Here is a 16997-nt window from a genome sequence, read left to right as displayed (position 1 = left end):
GTGGAGCCCCCATCAAAGGGATTAATGCCCTATTAAAAAAAATATTCCTTATGGTTCAGCGGTAAAGAATCTGCCTGCAGTGCAGGCGACACAGGTTTGATCCCTGAGTCGGGAAGATTCCTGGAGAAGGAAGTGGCAACTCAGCCCAGTATTGAGAAATCTCATGGACAGAGGAGCCTGCAGGCTGCAGTCTATGGGGCTGCCAAAGAGTGGGACAAAACAACAATAAAAATCCCAGAGAGCTCTCTCCCTCTGTTTTCACTACAGAAGGATACTGTGAGAAGTTGCCAGTCTGAAACATGGAGGGTTCTCACCAGAACCCAACCATGCCAGCACCCAGCATTATCTTGGACTTCCAGCCTTTAGAACCGTGACAGGCAAATTTCTGTTGTTTGTCATCCACCTATTCTATCAGTCTGTGGTAGTTTGGTATAGCAGCCTAAATAGAGATCATGTTAGCTATTATGAATATACATAGTCTTATCTTGATTCTGAACCACTGAGAAAACTCCTGAAGTCTTTACACAGAATGTATGTATCTGTTCAACAGTTTATCCTCTGAATAATGAATCAGAAAGACTAAATACTCATATATACCTTTTAGAGTCTACGTCTGGCTTGGAGACAGAAGAGCAAGAGTGTGTCAGAATCATTGGAACAAGGTTCTAGTTCCACCCTTTTTAAGTGATGCACTCTTAGGGAGTGGCTTAATCCTTCAGAACCATTGTTTCCTCAATTATAAAGTAGGGAAAATCATTTCTATTTCATGCATTTGTTATAAAACTTAGATAACATATGGGAAAGCATATAAGCCAATATCTTCGTATACAGAAGGCACTTAATAAACATGTAATTCCCTTAAAATCATAGTCGATGAGAGCATAGTAGGAAGCAAAGTAGGCATAATCCCTATCACCATGGATGCGAATGACATCACTTGATCTAAACTGACGAGTGGTGAAAAGGGTTTCTTCTGTCACATTAAAATTTTGTTCTGTCAAAGTGCATTTGCTTCAACTTTCTGAAGGGTATTTAGTTAAATTAAATATATACTTTAATTTAGTCAAAACTATACATTCTCCAGAAGGCTGCAGGAATGGATTAACCTACTGATGATTTTGTAAATGCATCATGTATGCTATTACTCAACAGCAAAAATTGTAAACATCCTTGGTCTCTATCCACTAGATGCCACCATCACCCCCCAGTTATGACAAACAAAAAGGTTTTCAGATTTTCAAATATCTCCTGGGAGATACTTATCTTGTATAATCCATTTAAGAACATTTAGCCATTTAATTTTGGTGCAGAGTAGTGATTAGTGTCTTAACCAGTAGCTAAATTATTCTGGCAACTGAGCTTGCAAATGTTTAAACCCATATTATAATATCCATTTATATTTCCAAGCATTTTCCCCTTAGTGCTCTTACTTATTTTCCATTCAAGGGAATGTTATACCGACAATATCACCTTGAGATTTTCAATACTCTCACTGGATGACATTAGTATTAATAACAGAATCCAAAATTCAAGTGGCAGAAATCTTGAACCCTGGTTGCTCATTCACTGACACATTCTTAAGCTTCCTTCCAACATATAAAGTTTCAAATTTTAAGAAAGTTATCAACAAAAACTTCCCAATACCAAGTAAAATTAGATTCCTTTCATTATAAATGTTATTAGATTGATAAAATATATAAGATAGATTTGGGGGAACAAGTAATTATTTTCATTTAAAAATGCCGAAGTTTTTTTAAAAAGACTTTATATTTTTAGAGAAGTTTAAAGTTTACAACAAAATAGAGAGGGAGATAGACATTTTCCCCATATCTCCTGCTCACACACATGCGTAGCCTCCTCCGTTATCAACATTACTCACCAGAATGGTGCATTTTTTTTAAACAAAGATAAAGCTATATTGACACATCACAATCACCCAAAGTCTGTAGTTTACATTAGAGTTTACTCTTGGTGTTGCACATTCTATAGGTTTGGGCAAGTGTATAATGACATTTACACAATCATTGTAATCTCATACAGAATATTTTCACGGCCTTAAAAATCCTCTGTGCTCTATTCATCTCCCCTGCTCCCACTTCTCCCAGCAACAACTAATCTTATTGTTATCTCCATTATCTCACCTTTAATATTTTTTACATTGAGCAAACAATACCTAATCCAGTAGAAATCAAAGCTATTTAAGAGTTGGGGTCTGAACATTAGGAAAGACTGAAATCCAATTCCTTCTTGAATCTTGAGATTCATTTATTCAGCAGAAGAAAAAAAAAATCATGTTTGTTGAGCACATAAAATATTCTAGTAACTGAGTTAAATGCCTTCCTTTATGGAACTTATAGTATGTAAGCCTACTATGCAGGAAGAGTAAGAGATTTCCCTGGTTTTCATTTAGCATCCGTTTGGTTACATTCAATGATGGGAGGTTCAGTACTTTGCAAGGCTATTGATTTCACTATTGCATTCTCCTCCTGAACAATCAATTTTGATTTTCTACAGTTAGAACTGGACATGGAACAATAGACTTGTTCCAAATAGGAAAAGGAGTACGTCAAGGCTGTATGTTGTCACCCTGCTTATTTAACTTCTATGCAGAGTACATCATGAGAAACGCTGGGCTGGAAGAAGCACAAGCTGGAATCAAGATTACTGGGAGAAATATCAATAACCTCAGATATGCAGATGATACCACCCTTATGGTAGAAAGTGAAGAGGAACTAAAAAGCCTGTTGGTGAAAGTGAAAGAGGAGAGTGAACAAGTTGGCTTAAAGCTCAACACTCAGAAAATGAAGATCATGGCATCTGGTCCCATCACTTCATGGGAAATAGATGGGGAAACAGTGGAAACAGTGCCAGACTTTATTTTTGGGGGCTCCAGAATCACTGCAGATGGTGACTGCAGCCATGAAATTAAAAGATGCTTACTCCTTGGAAGGAAAGTTATGACCAACCTAGATAGCATGTTGAAAAGCAGAGACATTACTTTGCCAACAAAGGTTCGTCTAGTCAAGGCTGTGGTTTTTCCTGTGGTCATGTATGGATGTGAGAGTTGGACTGTGAAGAAGGCTGAGTGCCGAAGAATTAATGCTTTTGAACTGTGGTGTTGGAGAAGACTCTTAAGAGTCCCTTGGACTGCAAGGAGATCCAACCAATCCATTCTGAAGGAGATCAGCCCTGGGATTTCTTTGGAAGGAATGATGCTAAAGCTGAAACTTCAGTACTTTGGCCACTTCATGCGAAGAGTTGACTCATTGGAAAAGACTGATGCTAGGAGGGATTGGGGGCAGGAAGAGAAGGGGACGACAGAGGATGAGATGGCTAGATGGCATCACTGACTTGGTGGACGTGAGCCTGAGTGAACTCCAGGAGTTGGAGATGGACAGGAGGCCTGGCGTGCTGCGATTCATGGGATTGCAAAGAGTCGGACATGACTGAGCGACTGAACTGAACTGAAACTGATGGTATGCCCACAGCCTTGCTGAAATAAAAATATGATGTCTGCATTGTTCCACTGGAGTTTTCAGTGTATTAAACACTATCAAAAAGTGCTATGAAGTTAGTTTTTCATTGTTTATTACCTTGTGTATATAAGATGGACTGCCAGTAACACCACTTTACTCCCTAGTATTATGACTCTAGTCTATAATTTGTTCTAAGGTCTTGCTGTTGAATATCAATAGAGCATATATGTGTATATGCATATATATTTATACTATATATATATATAGATGTATAGTGTATTTATCTGGTATGAATACTTGTCTATATATAATTTATATTCCTCTGCTTGCTTTCCAATGTGGGATATTTTACTTATTTCTAATCTTCTGGAAGCTTTTCAGCTCACTAGAAATCTCAAATATAGCCATCATAGGAGAAACACATCTGTAATCCCTAACATATCATTCATCTAGAGATTTCAGCACTTCTTTAAAGTGACAAACTTCACCTCGTACCCCCACTCAGTGGCGAATTTCAGTTCTGCCTTGATGACTCTTTTTCTACCTTCTAATCTGAAAGTCATTCTCCTGAGTGGTGGAGATGCCGGTCTTAAAAATATGCAAAGAAATCGATACCATAAGAATGTTTCCCAAGGTATCTTAACTTGGGAGTTGACTTCCGATGAGTTCCTTTATAAGTCTGTATATGATGAAGACTACTATTACCTGGCGCCAAGGGAGACAGCAGTAATTTTACATGGTAGTGCTGAATACGCAGCACCACACGATGAGCTTTGATTGTTTTAATCCAGGACACAAGGCTATAAGTTGCTGCACCAGAGACCCGTATTATTCCATACTCTTGCATGAGCTTCATCCATACTAGCTCAGAATCTTTTAGCAAAACCATTTCCACCACTCAAGAGTCTTATTTTCCCCCATTATGTTCATCAAGTAAAAAGAATAATTTCTTCTTTCATAACTATCAGTGATTTTTAACCCTTGATCTCTAGGTTTTGTCATTCATTGCTATTGCTTGCATTCTACTCTTTTTTTTTTTTTTCCTTTCTGTACACAGGCACCAACAACATACCTTTATTTACATAAGAACCAGGTAATTCTGTCAGAAAGAATTCACAGTCATTAATGGTATCCAACTCAGCTTTGCTTCCAAATAAGCAAAGGAGTTGAGTTTCTCATCTTGTATCTTCTAAGGAACATCTTTACCAAGAGACAACTTAACTACCAGAGACAGTAAATTTACTTAAAAGTGTGAAAATCCAGAAATGGTAGCATTATCTCTGTCTGCAGTCCAAGTGTGCATTAGTAGAAAGAAATTTGTCCCTAATGTATCTTACAAGATAGAACCATGCACGGTTCTTTTCCCTCACTCATCCTGGGACATTTTACGGTATCTTACAGCCAACCGAAATCATGAATATTTTACTGAACAGAGTGAGAAACAAATGAAGAATGTAAAACCACATAAACAGATCACGTTGCCAAACTGAATGTGAATTTAGCATCCTTGAAAAACAAAATCTTTCATTTCTAACTCACAATTGAAAACACGAGTTTACTCTGATCTAAAGTTAAAAGCAGAAAATCCAGAAAATCAAAGCAATTATAACTAACCATTCATTGTTTTCATTTTTGGAATCCTCCAGGGTCCATAGAATTAAATAGTTATAACAGCTCGCACAGATTGAGAACTTCATGTGTGCCAGGCACTTCATTAAGAGGGTTCAACATATTACTTGATTTGGTTATCATAACTCGTAAACTTCCAGATGTTCAAGCTGGTTTTAGAAAAGGCAGAGGAACCAGAGATCAAATTGCCAACATCCACTGGATCACGGAAAAAGCAAGAGAGTTCCAGAAAAAATTCTATTTCTGCTTTATTGACTATGCCAAAGCCTTTGACTGTGTGGATCACAATAAACTGTGGAAAATTCTGAAAGAGATGGGAATACCAGACCACCTGACCTGCCTCTTGAGAAACCTATATGCAGGTCAGGAAGCAACAATTAGAACCGGACATGGAACAACAGACTGGTTCCAAATAGGAAAAGGAGTACGTCAAGGCTGTATATTGTCACCCTGCTTATTTAACTTATATGCAGAGTACATCATGAGAAATGCTGGGCTGGAAGAAGCACAAGCTAGAATCAAGATTGCTGGGAGAAATATCAATAACCTCAGATAAGGAGATGACAGCACCTTTATGGCAGAAAGTGAAGAGGAACTAAAAAGCCTCTTGATGAAAGAGAAAGAGGAGAGTGAACAAGTTGGCTTAAAGCTCAACACTCAGAAAACGAAGGTCATGGCATCTGGTCCCATCACTTCACGGGAAATAGATGGGGAAACAGTGTCAGACGTTATTTATTTTGGCTCCAAAATCACTGCAGATGGTGACTGCAGCCATGAAATTAAAAGATGCTTACTCCTTGGAAGAAAAGTTATGACCAACCTAGACAGCATATTAAAAAGTAGAGACATTACTTTGCAAACAAAGGTCCATCTAGTCAAGGGTATGATGTTTCCAGTGGGCACGTATGGATGAGAATTGGATTGTGAAGAAAGCTGAGTGCCGAAGAATTGATGGTTTTGAACTGTGGTGTTGGAGAAGACTCCTAAGAGTCCTTTGGACTGCAAGGAGATCCAACCAGTCCATTCTAAAGGAGATCAGCCCTGGGATTTCTTTGGAAGGAATGATGCTAAAGCTGAAACTCCAGTACTTTTGCCACCTCATGCAAAGAGTTGACTCATTGGAAAAGACTGATGCTGGGAGGGATTGGGGGCAGGAGGAAAAGGGGACGACAGAGGATGAGAAGGCTGGATGGCATCACCGACTCGACGGACATGAGTTTGAGTGAACTCCGGGAGTTGGTGATGGACAGGGAGGCCTGGCGTGCTATGATTCATGGGGTCGCAACAAGTCGGACATGACTGAGTGACTGAACTGAACTGAACTGAACTCAGGAAGGTGGGTGTTAATATTCTCAAGTAACTGGTGAAGAAACTGAGGCACAGCAGGCATGAGGGATGGAACCTTAAGGTGGTGGTGTCGGTATGTGGTCCCCGGATGAGCAGTAGCAACATCACTTCCCACTCCTCTGTCCTTCTTAGATATCCAAATTCTCTGGCCCACCTCAGATCTACTGAGATGTGGTCCAGAAACTCTATGAGTGAACACTATATCAATCTATGTCTTAAGCAGCCCTCTAGCTGATTCTGGACTTCCCTGGTGGCTTAGTGGTAAAGAATCTGCCTGCCAGTGCAAGAGATGTGGGTTTGATCCCTGGGTCAGGAAGATTCCCTGGAGAATGAAATGGCAACTCACTCCAGTATTCTTGCCTGGAAAATCCCATGGACAGAGGAACCTGGCAGGATACAGTCCACTAGGGTGCAAAGAGTTGGACACGACTTAGCAACTGAGTATGCATGCATGCTCTAGCTGATTCTAATGAATAATAAACTCTGAGAACAATGGTTTAGATCACTCAATTAATAATGGTGGATCCATGTCTGTTTTGGCCTTTAAGCCCAACCTCTAAATGACATATTTAGTATGTAGCTTGTTCACAAGATAAGTGTTATCTGGGAGCACTTTAAGAAAGCCATACTTTTTAAGCTGTTTATTAAACATTGCATGTTTTATCTATTTGAAGAAGTCCTGAAAGCCCATGTTTCTGGACCCAGTAATTTCAGCACATGATCCCTGCAAACCAAGAAGAACTGCATGTTACGCAAGCTTTCCCTCTCTAGTTCTAAGGAACAGACAGACAGCGGGTTATCTCTTTGCTGGGGGCAATCTGGTGGATTGACTGTCTGTACTGTAGAAAATACAACATGTCACAGTTGTTGGGGTTAAATTTCCATAAAATGTTTTTTTTTTTTCCCCAGGGACACTGCTGGTCCACGGGAGGTCACTGACCTGTACTACCATGATTTTTTTGGTTCTAAAATCTATCTACAATCCTCTTAACCCTCATGAAATTTGGTCACCTGTCATAAATCTGTGTGTCTGATTGAGAAAAGAATTGTCACTTATTTTCTCTTTCTGCCTTTTCATCATGACATGAGTCTGGGTTGGCATTTCATCATTACTATTTTTACTCAGTATCATTAGTACCTTTGCTATGCTTCGTGCTGACTGTTACTTCAGGACTGAATGAAAGATTTAAACTCCAGTCTCTCTGAAGAAAGAAAAAAGGAACAACAACAAAAAAAGCATGTTTATGATGATCGCTCCCTTTGCTTCCCAGGATTAAAGGGTTACTGTATAAAACTTGGAGGCTTACCCTATTTTGTCAGAACAAAGGGTAAAATATTGAATGTGGATACAATTTAGTGAATACATTCCCATCTGCCCTTCCTTTTTATTTATATTCTGCTTTTTTATCCTTGATACTTATTAGGTGTTCAAGTCCCAATCTTAAGCACTATTAAGTGGTAAATTAAAGTTATTTTCAAACTGTTTAAAAAGCAGTATCAAAATACTGTGGCTTTGGAGGTCAACAAAGCCTGGGGAATTTTCAGTGATAAATGTCATGTCAAAGACTTAAAAGATTTCTTTTCTTACCCTATTTGAAAAAGTTTTTTTTTTTTTTTCCTTGGGCTGAGATAAAATCGCCAAGTAGAAATAATAGCTATTTAGCACCACCACACTTACTAACAAATAATAATTGGATGATCTGGAGGAAAAGACGTTGAATTATTATCTTATGGTTGAAAAGTAAGAACTATATCCCAGGGGCTAAGGAAGTTTTCAGATGAGTAGGGCATGAATGCTGAGGGAATATTTCAATAAATAAAAGACAATAATATACATCTTTGACTCTGTGACAGAAATGCTCAGAGATTGAATAACCCAGTTTACCCATGCCCTTGTAGCTAATGGACCTAAGAAAAGTTAATGCTCAGAATCTAAAAATTATCTTTTGTTTGCTAAAGGCAGTTGATGGGTGATGTGTTGGAATGGCAGTTCCCTTAGGTATGTTTCAGAAAAGTGCTTATTCTGATTTTCTGAAGAGAGTCTAAATGACCTCACTGAGAAGCTGATATTGCTTATGGTATGAAAAAGACAGAATCATTGGGTACATTAAGACAGGAAAGGATACAAATAATATTTACTCAAAAATGAATCAATGTGGAAATGAAAACAGAGCTAAGCATCAGCATTGGATGTGTCCTATCTTATTTGAGATTCTAGGTCATCAATTCAAAAAATAACAAAAGGGCATTTTAAAAAGGATCTTATGTAAATTATAGGGATATGAGAAAAAATAACATTTTGTTCTTAAGATTTCTCTTCATGTATAGGAAAATAACACCAGCATGCTCTGTTCAGTTCACAGGTAGAGGAATAAACTCTGCATGGACTCACTGTTCGGGTCTCCCCAAAGTTCATTTGTTGAAATCCTAGCCCCTGATGTGATAGTATTAGGAGGTGGGGACTTTAGGAGGTAATTAGGTCCAGATAGTGGAATCCTCTTGAGTGTGATTAGTACCCTTACAAGAGGAGACCAGAGGGCTGACTAACTCTTTTTTTTTTCTACCCTGTGAGAATACAGTGAGAAGCTGGCAGTCTGCAGCCCTGAAGAGAGCACCCTGACCCAACTATGCTGGTGCCTTGATCTCAAACTCCCAGCTTCTAGAAATGTGAGAAATAAACTCCAGTTGTTTATAGACCACTCAGGGTATGGTATTTTGTTCTAGTAGAGTGAATGGACTAAGACAAACCCTTCTCCTAGTTTAACATAATAGTTGGGACAGTGGTGCTGTGCTTAGTTGCTCAGTCATGTCTGACCCTTTGCGACCCCATGGACTGTAGCCCACCAGGCTCCTCTGTCCATGGGGATTCTTCAGACAAGAATACTGCAGTGGGTTGCCATGCCCTCCTCCAGGGGATCTTTCCTACCCAGGGATCAAACCCACGTCTCCCGCATTGCGGGCATATTCTTAACCATCTGAGCCACCAAGGAAGCCTTGGGACAATGGTACTCAATGATTTTTATTGTAACTCACTAAAGCAAGGCAAAGACCTTGCACTATTCTCCCACTTGACCTGTTTCCACCTTCTAGTGGATTTCCAATTATCTGTATGATTATATATTGTAATGGTTGATTTTATGTGTCAACTTGAATGGGCTAAGAGATGCCCAGATAGCTGGTAAAACATTGTGTCTGAGTGTGTTTTTGAGGTGTTTCTGGAAGATTAGCATTCGATTTAGTAGACTAAGTAAATAAGATCTGCCCTCACTGATGTGAGCAGGAATTAGTCAACCCGTTGGGAACCTGAGTAGAGCAAAAGGCAAGAAAGGGCAAATTCCCTTTCTCTTCTTTCATCTTCTCCTGCCCTCTGACACCTGAGCTCTTGGTACTTAGGCTTTGGATTCCAGGCTTACATCACTGGCCCTCCAGATCTTAGGCCTTCAGCCTTAGAATGGGAGTCATACCATTGGCTGCCCTGGTTTCCAGGCCTTTAGCCTTGGACTGAATGATACCATGAACTTGCCTGATTCTCCAGCTTGCAGATGATATGCTGTGGGACTTCTTGGTCTTCATGACAGTGTGGACCAATTTCTATAATAAATCGCCTTTCTATATATCCAGTTGGTCCTGTTTCTCTGGAGAACCCTGACTGAGTTACCAGGGAAGCCTGACTAATATACAAAAGTATCAAATTTACAATGTGATCTTAGTCTGAAATCTTATAGAATAATAAGTTAGAGTTACCTATAAACTATATATAACACCATGACAATTTTAGTTTTTGAGTATCAACACTTTAGTAACTCGCTGTATCCCACCAATTAAGTTACTAGTAGATTTGTCCTTGTGTGCCTGACTGCTATGTTGCTTCAGTCGTGTCCAACTCTGTGTGACCCTATAGACTTGTAGCTCACCAGGCTCCTCTGTCCATGGGATTCTCCACGCAGGAGTACTGGAGTGGGTTGCCATGCCCTCCTCCAGGGGATCTTCCTGACTCAGGGATTGAACCTGCGTCTCCTGTGGCTCCTGCCTTGCAGGCAAGTTCTTTACCACTGAGCCAAAGGGGAAGCCTGCAGTTGTCTTCAGTCTTCTGTAAAAATGAAACTCTGTGGGATTGCCATTTGCTTATAATAAGACCTATAAAGAAGGGCTTGTCATATTTACCTCAGAACTGGTCTGGAGGAATTCAAGGCCCTCCCGGTGGGCTGAGGATCACACTTGGAGCGCCACTGGTCTGTGGCATGGGCTTCAGACCTGTACTCACGCTCTAGTCCACTTAAGAGATGCATACTTGGTCAAGACAGTCCACCTGTCTGCATGGAAATTTCCCCATCTATTAAATTAGTGTGATGGTTCCTCACAGGGCTGCCGAGAAGACTACAATGAAATTTTGTTATAAGGTAATTGGCCCGTGGTGGGCAGATAGAAAGTACTCAGCAAATGGCGGTCATTATTAAACACGAAGACTGCCTACCCCATAGCTAAGGCTGCCTCCCCCTAGGCCAGAAAAGAGCCACAAACCCAAGCACACTGGATATGTGTGTCATCCTCGTTTCTAGAGGCTGAGAGTCCTCCCAGAGACCCGCATCTATGTTTGGGGGCTCAGTATTGAAACTCTTATCACTTGTCACATCATATGACAAGAAGAGCTGCCCCACAGAGCATGCCTTCTTGCACATGGGACCTCATCTCCCACGCTGGTTCTTACTCCATGTAATTCTGTGACAGGTAAAATTATACCTGCCAATTAATTCAGTAATAAATTTTTACCAAATGCACACTAACTGCCTGGGCCAGTGCTCCTTTATACTCACAGGTATCTAGCTCACAAGTTGCCTGTTATTTCGGGAGAGCATTATAAATGTTGTCATTTTTATACTAATTATAACAGCAATAATAGTTATCATAAATAACAGTACTTTGTATGGCACATTTTAATGTATATTACCATGCACAGTTAAAAATTTGAAAATGTTCACCATTTATAAATGAAACCAATTTACATAATGAAGAATTTCTTAATAAAACAGAAGGAAAGGTATTAAATAACCAGATACAGGAAAGGAATTGCTGGCCAAACACTGGGGCTCTTCAGGGGAAAAAAGGTGCTATATAATTCAAGTGTCATTATTATTATTATTATTTTTCACTCTGCATGTCTGGTTCAGTTTAGACAAAACAGCTTAGGGACATAACAGTCTGTTAGTAAGGTCAGCCGCAATGGATAGACCACCACTTGGCATACCATGTATCCTGTCATCATTAGCGCTTTGAGAACCAAATGCTGCATCAAACCTTTCTCAAGCACCACTCCACAACTTCTCTTCTTGCCACAAGAACTTCCACCTGTGCTGCTTTTATTTAATATAACATGCAGTGCCAAAAGGCATCATGCATACATCTTTAAAAAAACAGTCTTTGAAACAACGCAAAATTCATTCATTAAGGCAGCTCTTTGAAAAATTATTGGGTGCTTATTATATGCTGGATCCAGAAATTCAATAAATAGCTTGTATAATAAGATTCACATTTTAGGATTTTTATCTGAGGAAAAAAGTACAAAATCTCAACAAAAAAGCCACAGTGGAAGGCATTTTATTCTGTTGGGGGGGACAGTGGGTAAGGGTTGCTCTCCAAGGTTTGTGTAGCTTCCTCTAAGAACCAAGAGGTGGTGGTGCTGATGGAGGGCCAGAATGGGAGTGAAGAGCACTGTGATGGGCTAGCTGGACCCCTGGCCTCAGCATGATGGAAGAGGAAATAGTTGGTGCTGGAGTGGGCAGCAGACTGTTCTCCTGACCATGAACTAAGCTAAGCTTAAGGTCTAGTCTCGCTTTTAAGGTGAGAATGTGATTCTCGTCACCATGCTAAGACTGGGAATTTCTTTGCTTGTGCACATTTATGCCAGAAGTATAGTCTTCTAGGAGCGGTAGACTAGGCTGAGAGAGGGGAAAACTCTTCATTCCCATTAACCCATCAAACTATTAGGAGTTTGGAGGGAAACTGCCTGCATAACTATAATTCCTTATTTCTTTTGCTCTTAATTTGAATGTTTCTATAGACAGGTGGGCAAATAGGACTTCTAGCAATGTCACAAGTTCTTCTTCTACAATGAAAATTTTGGAAATCTCATAGGAAACTTTATTCTAAGAACTGAGATTCTTGGAATTGAGTACTACTATTTTTTAAAAGCTACAAATTCAATATAAGTGCCCTCAAGGGAAAACAAACATTTTACTCACATAATTAGAACTTGAATATGTATAAAATATCTCTGGCATGATAAATAAGAAGTTGGTAATACTTTTTATTTCTAAGGGAATGATTAGAGGTAAGGACATTTAATTGAATACTTTCTGAACCATTAAATATTATATATGTATTATTAAAATATTCTCTATACAAAATTAAATTTAAAATAAAAATTGTTAAAGTACTCTCAAAGAAACATTACTTTTGGTGGATATGTAATATTTCCTCATGTGGCTTGCCTTAATTTATTCAGTTTCATCATAAGTGGATATTTTAAGTTGTTTCTAAGACTCTTTTCTCTATTATGAAATGCATAACTCTGTTTACTTCTCTTAGATTCTGACAAAAGATATAGCTAAGAAAAAAAGTCTAGTTATTTTAAAGGTTCTTGGAAACATTGAGCAAGCTATGAGAATGCTTATCTGTTTCTGACACTGACTATTATTTTTTTCAAAATAGCAAAAGCTAAGTAAAAAATGGCCTTGTGATACCTTACGCTTACTCCTTGGAAGAAAAGCTATGATCAACCTAAACAGCATATTCAAAAGCAGAGACATTACTTTGCCAACAAAGGTCCACCTTGTCAAAGCTATGGTTTTTCCAGTGGTCATGTATGGATGTGAGAGTTGGACTGTGAAGAAAGCTGAGCGCCGAAGAATTGATGCTTTTGAACTGTGGTGTTGGAGAAGACTCTTGAGAGTCCCTTGGACTGCAAAGAGATCCAACCAGTCCATTCTGAAGGAGATCAGCCCTGGGATTTCTTTGGAAGGAATGATGCTCAAGCTGAAAGCCCAGTACTTTGGCCGCCTCATGTGAAGAGTTGACTCATTGGAAAAGACTCTGATGCTGGGAGGGATTGGGGGCAGGAGGGAAAGGGGACGACAGAGGATGAGATGGCTGGATGGCATCATGGACTCAATGGACATGAATCTGAGTGAACTCCGGGAGTTGGTGATGCACAGGGAGGGCTGGCGTGCTGCAATTCATGGGGTCACAAAGAGTCAGACATGATTGAGCAACTGAACTGAACTGTGACACCTCAATGTTATAATACGAAAACATACTTACTCCACATTGGCTTCTACTTGTTACTTAACATAAATTTTTAGCTCTTATGTATTTTGTATCCGCAAACTGAAAATTACCAAATGCGTTGTGCTGTGCTTTGCTACCCCATGGACTACAGCCTGGAGTGGGTGGCTGTGCCCTCCTCACCAAAAGAATTACTCTGAGGAAATCATAATTTTGAAGAGAAATCTAATCAACCCTAGGTACAAGTAGTCTTTAGGGTTTCCATGATTTTGGTAAAATATGTACTGTTTTAGTTTTATACTAGATGGAAGATAGAGTTATGGTCAATACAGAAGATACTGTCAGATTTCAGTTTATTAATGTTTCTAGTTTGTAATTCATCTTTGAAATCTTTTACTCTCTTGATACATGAGTCTATTTCAGTAAGCAAAATGTGCCAAGCCATCGTGAGACCCTCAATGTGGTTCCATTCACAGTGCACCAAATGGCAGATCTTAGACAAGCAGTGCCTCAGAGGAGGACCGAAAATGGTGACTACAGATGACAGTCATGTGGCCCTTAGAACTTTGTGAAGATTTCTACATCCTAACTTTCAGGACCGTGGCCAAAGTATCTCAGTGGTGAATTAAGATTTCCCTTTATTCACTTTGAATAGGACCTTCACCTATAAATGAACAGACAGTTGTTCTCATAATTTGACTAAAGACACCAAGTCTGAAATGACCTCATTTCTGATCTGCCTTGTGTCTGAAATTTCCCCTTTGATTGTTTATTCCTTTAAGACACTGCTATCTCTAAGGAGGGCTTCCTAGGTGGTACTAGTGTTAAAGAACCTGCCTACCAATGCAGGAAATGTAAGAGACGTGGGTTCCGTCCCTGGGTCGGGAAGATCCTCTAGAGGAGGACATGCAACCCACTCCAGTGTTCTAGTCTGGAGAATCCCCATGGACAGAGCCTGGTAAGCTACAGTCCATAGAGTTGCAAAAAGTCAGACATGACTGAAGCGTCTTAGCACACACGCACATCTCTAAGGAATTACTTTCAAGAATAAAACCACCACTAGGGGAGCACCACTAGGGGGGCATCACTAGGGTACAAAGAATCAGACACAACTGAGCTACAGAGCATAAGGGTGCACTGCTCTTCTGAATGTGACTTAATTGTTCATCAGTCAAGAGTTTAGCAAAGCAGTGACAGAGACATGGGTTGGGTAAGTTTCATGGAGAAGGGGACAGGGGTATGTCTAGAGCTGTCCTGAGTACCATTACTGGAAAGTAGTCTTTTTGAAGCAGTGGCAAAGTGTTGGCTGTCTTAGGAGTTGACATAAGACCAGGCAGGAGATGGCAGGATAAGAGGGGAAGTTAGAAATTTGCTAAAGAAAAATTTTCAACCCCACCACAATTTGTCTGGGGCTGGTCTTTTTCCTTAATTTGTTCAAGATAGTTCTATAGCTAGCCGTTTCTAAAACAGCTTAGGTTTCTGGAGTGTTTGAAGTTTACCCCATGGTCTGGCTCAGAACCCAAAATAAAGATCTGCTATGATGCAGAGTCAGAGCATGCAGACATAAGCTTGGCCCTGCTACAACTCAGCCTTAATGACCTTGGGCATATCATTGAATCTTAATCCTCAGTCTAGTTAGTTACAGGTTTCTATAACACAATTGACAGTGAACTGTTACTTCGAGTGAGATCATATTTTAAGTGTATTATAAATGCTAAAATGCTCTAAAAAGATAGAATGAGTATCACTGTTAGTTGCATTATTAACAGTTCTCTAGGATTTTGCAAGCTTCAGGGATAGTAGATTGAAAGAGAGGGAAGATAGGTTCATAATGTTAGATAATGGATTGTTTTCATTTTTTGTTAATTGTGGTGACTTATACAGAACATACAATTCTTAAATATAAAATTCTGTGGCATTAACTACATTTACCTTGTTCTGAACCATCACCACCACTGATGTCTAGAGCTTTTCAATTTTGTTACATTGAAACTCTGTACCCATTAAACACCAACTCTCCATTCCTCCTCCCTCTAGTCTCTCAAAACCACCATTCTCTCTGTGTGCATAAATTCAACAATCTTATACAAGTAAAATCATACACCATATTCTGCTTAGCATAACGTTTTCAAAATTCATCCCTGTTTCAGCATGTGTCAGAATTTCCTTCTCTTTTTTTTAAAGTTAAGTAATATTCCACTGTATGTATACATCACACTTTATTTATCCATTCATCCATTGATGAACACTCACATCACTTCCACATTTTGGCGATTGTGAATAATGCTGCTATGAACATGGGAATATTGTTTTAATTTTTAAAAACTTCGTTTGTACATGGCAAAAGCAAATTTCATCTTTTTTACTTTGGAGGCCATTTAATAAACAGTTGGCATTTCAATTCATGACATTTTTTCGTCCGACAGGAAGGATGCTTAAAGTTGGAAGGGAGGCCAGCATTTTGCTATATACAACAAAAACAAGCCTGTTCTCACTTGGTTTTATAGAGATACGTGGAAGAAGTGCAGCCCAGTTAGAAAATGTATGGTATTGATATGTGAGCCTAAGATGTAGTCTCTGTGGCTTAAGGAGATTTAATCATCATCTTTTTCTCTGAACTGCAGATGGAGAGTGGGCTGTCATGGCATTCAAAGTGAGATATTTGGCAGGTTTGCCCAATGCTGGAGGAAAAGCAGAAAAGAAAGATTATCTTCTGGCACTTTGTCTTGCAGGAATCACAGATTTCAGAGCCTGCAGGGCTTTTAGAGATCACTAACTGGACATGGAACAACAGACTGGTTCCAAATAGGAAAAGGAGTACGTCAGGGCTGTATATTGTCACCCTGCTTATTTAACTTATATGCAGAGTACATCATGAGAAATGCTGGGCTGGAAGAAGCACAAGCTGGAATCAAGATTGCCGGGAGAAATATCAATAACCTCAAATATGCAGATGACACCACCCTTATGGCAGAAAGTGAAGAAGAACTAAAGAGCCTCTTGATGAAAGTGAAAGAGGAGGGTGAACAAGTTGGCTTAAAGCTCAACATTCAGAAAACGAAGATCATGGCATCTGGTCCCATTGCTTCATGGGAAATAGATGGGCAAACAGTGAAACAGTGTCAGACTATTTTAGGGGGCTCCAAAATCACTGCAGATGGTGACTGCAGCCATGAAATTAAAAGACGCTTACTCCTTGGAAGAAAAGTTATGACCAGCCTAGACAGCATGTTGAAAAGCAGAGACATTACTCTGCCAACAAAG

The sequence above is a fragment of the Budorcas taxicolor genome, chromosome 8, assembly GCF_023091745.1.
Source record: "Budorcas taxicolor isolate Tak-1 chromosome 8, Takin1.1, whole genome shotgun sequence".
Lineage (NCBI taxonomy): Eukaryota > Metazoa > Chordata > Mammalia > Artiodactyla > Bovidae > Budorcas > Budorcas taxicolor.
Note: the sequence above shows the minus strand (reverse complement) of the source record.